Genomic DNA, 12,884 nt, shown 5'->3' on the forward strand with positions numbered 1-12,884 from the left:
CCCAAAGACTATCCCCATGAAAGAAAGATAAACTAAGATCTTGTTCCAGGGACCTTTCACTTCCTAGAATGCCCATTTTTATTTAAAAAGGAGGAAAATGACAAAAATACACAAGCTCACTACTGGTGGACCCAAACATTCCACCCAAATGGCTTGCCAAATGCTGGCAGAAGAAAATTCTGAAACTTCAGTATGAACTTGGAAAGCCAGAAATAGAGATATTATCAACCAGTCAATAAGAATTTATGGAGCATTCAGAAAATGCTAAATCCTCTGAGAAACACAATTGTGTAAGATACAACAGGTGACTTAAGTGCCTAAACTTTAGTGGGTCACTTGTACATATGACAACAGACGAGAAAGTATTATGAATAGCATTTGTTTTCAAGAAGTCTTTAGGAAACAGATGTACCAGTGACTAGTAACAAGGGAAAAATAAGGAGAAAAAACAGAGATCATATTTGTAGCCCTGATTTAAATAGTGCTAAAAGGCACAGGAAAATTACAGAAATGTGGCAATCTTAGCTGAATGACAGAAAACATTAACTTGTTACAGCAACAGTGAGTAGACAGCAGTCATGTATTTTCACAAAAATAAGATTCCTTTCCTCCTCCTAACAGAAGAGTAAATTAAACTCACAAGTTCACCAGACTCTACCAACCAGCATTCCCATGTTTATTTGGAAGTTCTATCAGTTTTACAAAGACAAGTCTGAGAAAAGACATGGCCATATAAATTTACACCAACTGAAGAACTGATAGGTCACAAATGTCTTTAAAGAATGTGCTTGAGCAATATATAAAACAGATTAACTAAATTTGCATCTAGAGGTTAAAGTTTTCTTTGAAAACTATGCTAATCTATTTTATAAACTAAATCCTCGCATTTTGTTGGTTATGTACTCAGTTTACTGAGACACTTTTAGAAGAGAAATAGAACAAAAAATTACGAACCAGAAGAAACGAAAACTATGATATACAACTCATTATAATTCAAGGATGAGCCATGAAACACATATTATGTCTTCAACACTCCACTTGACACAACAGAATGAAAAGGTAGGTGAAAATCTTATGCCAGATTTTCTTCCTTTAGAAAGTCTATTTTAAATCTTATACCTCAAATAAGCCAACATCTAACACAAATTTAACCAACATTAAACAAAATTTTAAGAGAAACTCAATTTAGGTATATACAAAGAATCTGCCCACCATTCCAGCCAATTAGTATATGTGTTTGCCCAAGTGAGCATGAACTAGGTAAAGGAATCTGCTGTTTCTACAATCTGCTCTGCATGTCTTTCACTGTACTTAGCAACTCGAAGCTATTCTAGTGCTAAAAGACAAGCATTTTTCATATAGCAATGGCCTCTGAGTTCAAACCAACTGTGCTCAACAGAACAGTGATCTGTTCTCATACTGATAGAGTAGGCAGACATGAGAAGAGCAGGAGCGATAGGCCAGATACAGAATGTTATCAGGGCCAAAAGTCCCCAGGTGCCTAGCAATGGGCAAAACTAGAGAAAACAACATAGGCTAGGACAGTGATGGCGAACCTATGACACGCGTGCCAGAGGTGACACATGAACTCATTTTTTTGGTTGATTTTTCTTTATTAAATGGCATTTAAATATATAAAATAAATATAAAAAATATACATCTTTGTTTTACTATGGTTGCAAATATCAAAAATTTTCTATATGTGACACGACACCAGAGTTAAGTTAGGGTTTTTCAAAATGCTGACACACCGAGCTCAAAAGGTTCGCCATCACTGGGTTAGGACCTCACCCCCAGGGTGCCCTTTCCTCCCCTAGCACGTAGTCAAGCAGTTGATTTAGAGCAGGGGTCCTCAAACTTTTTAAACAGGGGGCCAGTTCACTGTCCCTCAGACCATTGGAGGGCCGGACTATAGTTTAAAAAAAAAACTATGAACAAATTCCTATGCACACTGCACATATCTTATTTTGAAGTAAAAAAACAAAACTTCAAAAAAAAGGCTCTCCTAACTTTAAAAAAAAAAAAAAAAAGGCCCTACTAACTGCAAAATAAAAAATAAAAAAACAGCCGAGACCGGTTTGGCTCAGTGGATAGAGCGTTGGCTTGCGGACTGAAGGGTCCCAGGTTCGATTCCGGTCGGGGGCATGTACCTGGGTTGCAGGCACATCCCCAGTGGGAGATGTGCAGGAGGCAGCTGATCGATGTTTCTCTCTCATCGATGTTTCTAACTCTCTATCTCTCTCCCTTCCTCTCTGTAAAATATCAATAAAATATATTTTTAAAAAAATAAATAAATAAAAATAAAAAAAATAAATAGACCTCCTAACTTCAAAAAAAAATAAATCCTAACTTGTTCTTACCTCGGTCCTCAGGCAGCAGCAGGCTATGCACAGGCAAGCTCATGACTCGTCCGATCACACCCGAGACTGAGAGGAGGAGTCGAGAGACAGAGAGAAGGAGGAGAGACAGAGAGAAGGAGGAGAGACAGAGAGAAGGAGGGGAGTCGGAGAGTGCAGCGCACATTCCACACATGCACACTGCGGCCCGGGATGAGTCGGCTGCTAAGCAACAGGCAGCGGCGGCAAAAACACCCAGCGGGTCGGATAAATGTTTTCAGCAGGCCGCATGTGGCCAGCGGGCCGTAGTTTGAGGACCCCTGGTTTAGAGCAAGCATGTCAAAGCATGCGGCCCACAACAAATATTTTTGCAGACCAGCCAATATAATGGTATGTAAGAAACGTTTTAATAAAAATTTTGTAACTTAATTTTTACAATATACTGTTATACATAATTGTTAGTAACAAACTACAATGTTTGCTAATGACTGATTACTATAATCCTGTTGCATTCATTTCCCTTACGTGACTTACGTGCAGGCGTACCATTTCTCTCCACTAATACTAGCAGCGAATATTTTAGCAGCCGATTGCCACGTCATTAAGTCTTGGACTGACTTGTTTGGTGTACACAACAGGAAACATTTCGCTTTCAGAGAACAAGAAAAATAGGTTTATTTGCCTTACACTTATTAATTTGTGCAGTTATTCAGTGTGTGGTAAGTTAATGTTCAAAAAAATATTAATTTTTATTAAAATGTTCTATTATTTTATGTTAACGATTACTCATTTATTTCAGCCCTTTGTATTCAGCATGACTCTATCAAAATAAACCTACGTTTCTATGAAAATTAAAGGTTTTTTTTTTGCAGCCCACATGAACTTAAACGTTATTTGGCCTGTGTTAGCCTTTGAGTTTGACATGCTTGGTTTAGAGTCTCTTAGAGGAGGCCAGGTAATAGCCTCAAAGGATTCCCATACAACAGGAGTTGGTGGAGACAGGCTCTAATAGATCAGCTTAAAAAGGAATTAGCCCCTTTTAGAGGGTACTTCCACTTTGCTTGCTGGATAAACTTCCTCTTGCACTAGAGTTCTAGGCTCTGAATTCTTTCTCAGCAGACCTCAAGGACAGAGGTCCAATACTGCCACTAACAATACTAGAGGAAAGCTGGGCTGGTTTGGGACCTCAAGAGAAAGTTATTTATGATATGGCATCTTCCTAGGAACTTTTCATGGGTAATTCTGCTAACATACTATTGTTGCCTTGTACAGTGACCTTATATTCAAACCCCCCAAATAAGATGCAATGCTTTCTCTATACTAATCCCAGAACCTCATTATCTGGTAGTTTTAGTACTGGAGTTTTAGTGGAGGTCACAGAGAGGTAAGAGTGCTTGAAAGCACCATTTCTTTCATCTGTGGACATCCCATTGAGACCCCTCGGAAACTTCTCTGGCTCACCTCAGCCCTGAAGTTCATTTTCTTGCTAAGAACAGTAGTCATTTAGGACAAGATGGAAGTAAAGGAGGTAGGAGCATTATGAACCATAGGCCTTTCATTACTTCCCTTTACTTAGCATTTATCACAAATGTACTGCTGAGGTACTGTAAAACTTCAAACTCTTCAATATTTACAATCAATGATATTTCTCAGTATTTGTTTTAGCAAATATATTGTCTATTGAATTGATTCGTATAAAATGACTTGTCACAAATAAGCCCTGAGAAAACACATTTTTGAATCTCCAAAAACCTATGGAAATGGTGTCAAGGCCCGGCAGGCGTGGCTCAGTGGTTGAGCATCGACCCACGAACCAGGAGGTCATGGTTCGATTCCCGGTCAGAGCACAAGCCCAGGTTGTGGGCCCTATCCCCAGTGAGGGGAGTGCAGGAGGCAGCCAATAAATGATTCTCTCTCATCATTGATGTTTCTATCTCTCTCTCCCTCTCCCTTCCTCTCTCAAATCAATAAAAGTATATATTTATATTTTTTTTAATAAAAGGAAATGCTGTCAAAAATTCACCAACTATAAGGAAACTAGCTGTATAACCCCTGAAGTTACCTCTCTTCTATTTCCAGACTGACACTAAGGTCTTCAAGCAGGAAAAAAAGACTTCTGTCTCAGCTCTTCCATGTAGGAAAGAAAGAAAAAGAGAGGGCTAGCAGTGAGTACCTACCACTTAGGATCTGAACTCAAGGCCTAGAAAAGATATGACATTTTGTTTGGTAGACTAGATGTAAAAGCTAGTACAGACTGCCTCTTTCTAGAGGGTAAAGAAGGGATTATCTCACCCTTTTTTTGAATAGCCCTAACAGGTGAAGACTGAGACACCCAATAAGTAGTTTGAAGGAATTTTCTTTTTTAGAAAATATGTATGGAGTTTAGTTACATGCTGTTGTTAGTGGACAAGTGACACCAGACCTTTTTTTTTTTTAATGGTTACAAAGAAAACAAAAACTATTTTAGTTCTTTATAAGAGTAAATTCTACCGGAAGAAAGTATGTACTTGTCAATCTGGGTTTATGTTAAGACAAAGAAAACGAAGTCTACTGTTTTCATTTATATTACACACAATACTATCTGAAGAGTATTTCATTTCTGACACTTCTGGTCACCAAATGTATGGTAGTTTTTCCCACCCCTAACAATTCTGGGACACCATGAGTGTCCTACACTTCTACCTGGAGAGTGTGGGATCCCACAAGTTACGGGATCAGTCCCACAATTGGTACACCAAGCTGCACAATTTTATCATCATATCTAATTCTTTAATCAAGATTACCTTTATTTTACTTTAAGTATTCTCGTTTATCCTATTGGGGGGGGGGGGGCGCTAAGAAAAACTTAATAAATGAAAAGGTCTGAGTTACCTAAAATTGAAAATGTAAAAAAATTACCAAAGATTATCACTTTCAAAACACCTATCTACAAATGCTATCTACAAATATCATTTTCATGGATCTGCAAACACATAACACTAAATCACTTGTGGCCTCGCTAGTTTGGCTCAGGCAGAGCGTCAGCCTGTGGACCCAAAGGTCCCAGGTTCAACTCCAGTCAAGGGCAAGTACTACAGTTGCAGCCTCCTCCCAGCCCTGGTCAGGGCACGTGCAGGAGGCAACCTATCAATGTGTTTCTCTCACATGGATATTTCTCTCTGTCTTTCCCTCTCTCTTCCACTCTCTCTGAAAATCAATGGAAAAATAGCCTCAGGTGAGGATTAAAAAAAAAAAAGAAGAATAAATTTGTGCCCTGGTCAGATGGTTCAGTTGGTTGGAGCATCGTCCCAAACACTGGAAGGTTTCAGGTCAGGGCACATACCTAGGTTGTGGATTCAATCCCTGGCCAGGGCGAGTATGAGTACGAGTACCAGTACAGGAGGCAACCAATTGATGTTTCTCCTCTCCCCTTTCCTCCCTTCCTCTATCTCTAAAATCAATGAAAATACCCATATCCTCAAGTGAGGGTTTAAAAAAAAAAAAAAAAGGATAAATTTGCTTTCACATAATTTAATTCAATTTAAACAATTATGCTTCCAGTATTAACATTATTTAACTTGATCTGTACATTGTCAAAATATACAATATCAATGTAGAAAATTAAAGAGAAAACACTTGAAATAAATCTGACAGAATGTATATCCAGTACACAGACCTCTTACAATTCAACAAGATAAGCCCATTTTTTAAATTGATTTTTAGGAAGAGAGGAAGGGAGAGAGACAGAAACATCAATTTTTAAAATGCTTGACAAAAAAAATGTATGCAAATGTCCAATAAGCACCTTCAAAGATGTTCAACATTCCCTGGTCAGATGTCCAATGGTTAGAGCATCATCCAGCTACACCAAGGTTGCAGGCTCCATCTCCAATCAGGGCACATACAAGAGCAACCAATGAATGCATAAATAACTTGAATAACAAATCAATGTTTCTCTTTCTCTCTCTCTCCTCACCTCTCTCCATTCCTCTCTTTCTAAAATCAATAAATAAAAATTTAAAAAGAAAAGATACTCAACATCACTGATCACAAATTAAAACCACAATGAGATACTTAACACTCATTAGATGGCCAAATTTTAAAAGACTGGCATGGAGACACTAATTCCTTGTCTGTTACACCTACTACTGAAATTATAATTCATGAAAAATGGCACAACCACTTAGGAAAAGTTTGGGAGTTCCTTGTAAAGTTAAGTCAATATCTACCACATGACCCAGCAGTCCAACTGCAAGGTGTTTACCCAAGAGAAATTAAAGGATGATCCACAAAAGACACACAAATGATCATAGCAGCTTTAGTAATAATAGCCCCAAACTGAAAACAGCCCAGGTGTCCATCAACAGGTAAACGAATAAAAACAGTATAGTGATACAATGGAAGACTACTAAGAAATAATGCACAAATAAAAAGTATTAATACAAACACACAATAAATCTCAAAAATATGCTTGATGAAAGAAACCAATCTCAAAGGAGAATATACTGTATAATTCCATTTATGAAATTCTTGAAAAGGAAAAATCTGATGGGTATTTGAGAATGAATGATTGTGAAGAAGCTAAAAGAACTTTGAGATGATAACATTCTATTTTTTTAAGGTTTTTTTTTTATTGATTTTTAGAGAATGGAAGGAAGAGAGATAGAGATAGAGACATCAATTGGCTGCCTCCTGCATCTCCCCTACCAGGCAGGGATCAAGCCTGCAACTGGGCATGTGCCCTGACCAGTAATCAAACTGGCAATCTTTCTGTGTACCAGTCAATGCCCAACAAACAGCCACACTGGCCAGGGCCTATCTTGATTGAGGTGACGGTTACACAGATATATACATCTACAAACTGCACCATTCAAATGTATATATTTTATTACAAATAAATTACCCTTCTATAAAGCTGCTTTTTTAACTAAAAAATGGATACCTTTTTAGAAAGCAATTTGACATCTAGTAAAGCTTGAAATGTGCATACTATAGAAAAAGCAATTCTTCGAATAGAAAGTTGTCACACAAATGTTCAGATATATAAGGGTGTTCACTTCTTTTTTAAAAAATATATTTTATTGATTTTTTACAGAGAGGAAGGGAGAGGGATAGAGAGTTAGAAACATCGATGAGAGAGAAACATCCATCAGCTGCCTCCTGCACACCCCCTACTTGGGGATGTGCCCACAACCAAGGTACATGCCCTTGACCGGAATCGAACCTGGGACCCCTCAGTCCTCAGGCGGACACTCTATCCACTGAGCCAAACGGATCAGGGCTGTTCACTTCTTTTAAGGAGAGAACACAATGTCCATCACAGAGGGTTGCTTCATTCTGTGACATATATATATTCATAAAAACTGAAATACTATGTATTCTGCTTACAACACAACCTGATAGCTTGGAGCAGGAAGCAGCAAACTTTTTCTGTAAAGGGCCACATGACTAGTATTTTAGGCCTGGCAGGCCACATCCAGTCTCCTTCCATGTTTTTTGAGGAGTTTTGTTATTCTTTTACAGCTTTTTAAGAAATGCTAAAATCACCGGCATTTCAAGGGACACATACACACACACAGACAGCCTGAGAGATCAGGATTTTGAAACCAAAGTGCCCAAATTCAAATCCTTATTCTACCAATAACCAGTAGTTAACCAATCTATCTCGTTATTACAGTATCTACATAAAATAAATGAAAGCACTTAGAATGCCAAGCACATAGCAAGCCCTAACAAAATATCAGCTATTTTCTAATGAAATAGATCTCTCTGTAATGCCCTACAAACGTTGTTTTAGAACTAAATAACTTGATCCCACTTCTGTAAAATATATGTATAAATACATATTCATATGAATACATTGGAAAGTTTAGGAAAAATATACACCAAATTGTTAAGGGTAGGGAATAGTATTATGTACAGAATCAAGAAAGCTTTCACTTTATAAATGACTAAATTGTTAGTATTTTAAACTGAACACATAATACTTGTATTTAACCAAGAGATATTTCTAAATAAACAAGCAGATAAAGCAGATGTAACACCTCTTTCTTTACTTCCAGGCCCTAAGCACATATTTAAAAACCTGAGAAGTGTTTAGTTCCGTTAATGAAAAAGCACATCCACTCAAAAAACAATACCGGCGCAATACCAGTAACTAAGAATCATTTATCACTTTGTCCCAGATGTAGTGCTAAAAGGTTTCACATGTAATAGCTCATTTAATCCTTTCAACAACCTTATGGAATAAATGCTGTCATTATTATTAAATTACAGACAGGGAAACAGACATCAAGGACAATTTGCCAGCTCAGAACTGGAACCAATGAAAAACAACTCCAAAAACCACACTCTTAAAATACTGTCCTCCCCACCCTCCCAGAGTGAACACCACTACAACTCTGGTTAAGAAAGATATCTGCCGACACCTTCTAGTCTGGGTAGGGCATCAGATTGCACCTCCTATAAAACTACAATTATGTATTTTTACACATAACTAATCGATTCAAATACTCTCCTTAGAACCCATAACTTGAATCATCCAGGAGACCAGTAGATAATTTAGAGTAGATAATATGGAGTCAAACAATTTAAAGTTAAATTCCTAAATTTAGGAATCCAGCAATTTCTAGCATGGATAATCCTGGGCAAGTTCTTAACCCCTATAGATAGCAATTTCCTTACCTGTAAAAGTTTTCAGTGTCTTGATATTAAAGTGTTTTTATTGTAAAATATACATGACATAACATTTACCACATTAACCATTTTTAAGTCTACAATTCAGTAGCATTAAGCACATTCAAAATGTCGTTCAACCATCGCCATCCTCGTCCAAAACTTCATCATCCCAAACAGAAACTCTGTACCCTGGCTGTACACTAACTTCCCATTCCCCTGCCCTTCCCTCAGCCCCTGATAACCTCTATTCCACGTTGCCTCTATGAATTTAGTACTTATTCCACAATTTTCTCCTTTTGTGTCTGGCTTATTTCACTTGCAATGTTTTCAAGGTTCATCTAGGTTTTAGCATGTATCAGAATTTCATTCTTTAATATCTAAATTATGTTCCATTGTATGTGTATACCATGTTTTATTTATCCATTCAACCACTGATGAATGCAGGGTGATTTTTGCAAGAATTAAAAATAAAGCATCTGATGTGAATGAAGGATGCGTGCTTGGACCCCAGTAGGGGCGTGCAAGCAGCAGCTAATCAATGCTTTTCTCTCATCATTGATGTTTCCATCTCTCTCCCTCTCCCTTCCTCTCTGAAATCAATATAAAATATATTTAAAAGTAAAAAACAAATAAATCAACAAGGCATCTGGGAAATAGTGGGCATTTTAGTGTCTTTTTTTGTCATATTTTTGCACCAAATAGCGCAGTGGCAAGATATGGAATAGTGCAACCATCTCAGAAACTTATAAACTATGCCTTTTGAGAGATTATTGGATTTGCTAAATCTACATTTATCGTATCACTAGAGACCCGGTGCATAAAATTCGTGCATGGGTAGGGTCCCTAGGCCTGGCTGGAGATCAGGATCGATTGGGGCCTTCCTCCCCCTTGCCCAGGCTGCCAGCCAGGGCCTTTCTTCATTCTGCGCTGTCCCCTGGTGGTCAGCACACATCATAGCAAGCAGTCGAACTCCCAAGGAGATAATCTGCATATCAGCCTTTTATTATATAGGAAGATTTTCAATGATAATGAGCATCACAATAAGTAATCCGTATTTACACTGGCTGGCCCTATTTCCTTCACCTTTAGCTTCAAAACCTACCTTGAATTGCTCCAATAAAGAACTCATCCATTGTAACTAGACACCTTGCAATTAAAAGATTTACTATTCTTGACCACTTTCCCCTCCTCATATTTTTGCACAAGGATCATCAATATCAACATTAAATTAAGCAGAAACTATACTCCAGGTATCCAGATGACTCAAGCTTTTCTCTAACTGCCTGAAATACCAAACATGAATACCAATTGTTGTACCTAAAAGATATTCAACTTTCAATCACAGATCATTAGAACTATGAGAAACCTTGAAATTTATTTAGCTTGACGCTTATTTATCTTTGTAATCACTGCCTCTCTAAGAGGGAAAAAAATACACCTTCTTAAGCTCCTCATGACATAAATATTAATATATCCTGTTTGCTTTGCCAGTTCATTTGTCAAATTATTTCCCCATGTTTCTTCATATTTTCTTCATTCATTCAACTATTAAAGCCCTATTCTCTAGCAACTACCAGGTATACAGATAAAAAATAGGACAGAGCCTCTGCCTCAAGGTACTTAAGAGTATAGTGAAGAAGGCTGCTGCATAAACAAGTGGTTACAATCCAATTTGATACATGCTATAATAAAAGTATGAACAATGTCCTGTGGAATACAAAAGTGCCTGAGAATTCAGGGTGGCCTCTAGAAGATAATGGTATCATTTGACCCTGAATCTTTCTCTGAATTTAATGAGCTGTTCCTCTCCACTCATGCTATCATCCAAACTAAAGAATTCACCTATCCATATAGAGTTCTTCGTAATTCTACATCATCTGTACTGACACAGACTTAAAAAGCAAATCCATAAATCATTTCTACTTGACTCCAGGTTGCATTAGTTCCTTAGAGGATTTTTCCTTGTTGATTTTTAAGAAGATCAACTTTCTTAATCACTGTTTATTTAGTCCAATACAGAAATCAATGCACATTCCTGGGGAAATTTGCCTACAATTTTTAAGTGGTCCACACGAAGGTTATAATTTATGAATGCATGCAAGGCAAAGCTGGTATAATGGCATTAGAACTATTTTTTTGCCTAACTACATTAAATCAACAAGTGGGTGTGTTTTTTAAATCACTGCTAATTAAACTGACTAAATGCATTCTCAATTCAGTCAGAAAAGAAAAATTTTTAACACATTTTTAAACTAATTCCCCCAAAAGACTTTAAAATATATCTTGTGGCAAGCACAAAGATAGTAATTACCAAATACAAAATACACAGAGAAAAATTAAAATTTCTTAGCCTAAAATATCCAAATTTCTGTCAAATCTACATAACTAGCTCATCTCGTAACAATGGGCAAGGTTATCAGGACTTTTTAATATATGATTATCAGCAAGTAATCTAAATGTAAACATTTGACAATCTCAGCACTTAGGGCAGCACCAGAAATGTCTGTTCAATTTTGTCCAACTCTGTAAAATATATGTAATATATATGTAATAAAGACTTTCACACTGCATTTCTTTGTCTCCATTTTTATGAAACCATAAGATAGTGGGTACATTAAGTCTTCATCAGACAGAACAATGCAAATCAGAAGAGTGCCCATGTGGTTCTAAATTCCTTTTCTCTGAATATATTAATTTTCAACAAAAATTAGAATTTAAGTTGCAATTTTCCTAAGTGTTTCCAGGACTTTAAACATTCCATTCCATAATACACCTCCAAAAAGAGAGAACAGAGGGTTTCTTATATCCTGGACTAGAATCCTATCTATTCCTAATTTTAGAGACTATGAAAAGGAAATAAAATATATCTTAAATACTTTCATTTTCTTCCAAATAAAATGATCAACAAATTAGTCAGGATTACACATTTGTTCCACTTTTTATTCCTACACATGAAGTAGTTGTTAATTATCATGAATGAAGAATAATAAGAAAATAAACTCCAAAACCCTTAGATATATAGGTTACATTAAACTGTATCAGCATTAGTGTTTAAAATTCTGCTTTACGTAACATTAAAACGCTATGAAATTAAGCTCATGACCTTTGAAACCTAGAAAGTTACCTTGTAGTAAAATATTTTTAAATACCAAAGACACGTTTTTATGTCCAAACGAATTTAAATTTTACAGAGCCTGTGTGATAAACAAAGGAAGTTTAGCTTAACAGTGGACAGCACACATTCAATTTATTAAGCAACAAACATTTCTGGAGCCAGTGTTATCCGACTCGCCAACGCTATTGTTCGCGGAAAACAAAATCAATTAATTAAAAACTGTTCACCATACTACCTAAACGCACATTTGTCATAAGCATATTATTTTGATCAACTCTATCATCTCACCCTTATCCCACCTCTAAGGATCTGGGGAATACTCGTTGACTAAACGAATAGTTGATTTCGTTAGCACCTGTCGCCATCCTCGGATGTATCGAGTTGGCCAAAACCGCTTGTAATTTTTTTTTTTAATATTATGATTCTTTAAAAAGTGAAAACTCACTAGGCACGAGTTCACCAAGTTTCCCAAAATATCGTGCTTCTCCATTCCTCCCGTTTTCAAAAAGTGACCCCGTGGCACAGACTTTGTCGGTGGTTGGAGGGGGTACACAATCACGCGGGAACTCGACGGGAAGCCCTCCAAACGAACAAAACCAAAGGGGAGGACAGCTCGACCCTCCCCTAACATTTAACATAAAAGCCAGACGGGAAGGGGAAGGCAGCCCGGCACAGCGACGGCGTTTTCAGGCTGCTCGGGGGGAAATGTCACAGGTGCGGCCACTCTGGAGTCCGGTCCCCACGAGCCGTCTGGGTCGCCGGGCCCCGTCGACCCG

General features: G+C 37.4%; 1 protein-coding gene across 5 annotated transcripts in view; it reads right to left on the reverse strand.

Annotated features, from left to right (window-relative positions):
- Nucleotides 1-12,884, reverse strand: part of EZH2 (enhancer of zeste 2 polycomb repressive complex 2 subunit) — a 61,795-nt gene that overhangs the window by 48,164 nt on the left and 747 nt on the right. The window lies entirely within an intron of this gene.

Source organism: Myotis daubentonii, chromosome 10, assembly GCF_963259705.1.
Source record: "Myotis daubentonii chromosome 10, mMyoDau2.1, whole genome shotgun sequence".
Taxonomy (NCBI): Eukaryota; Metazoa; Chordata; class Mammalia; order Chiroptera; family Vespertilionidae; genus Myotis; species Myotis daubentonii.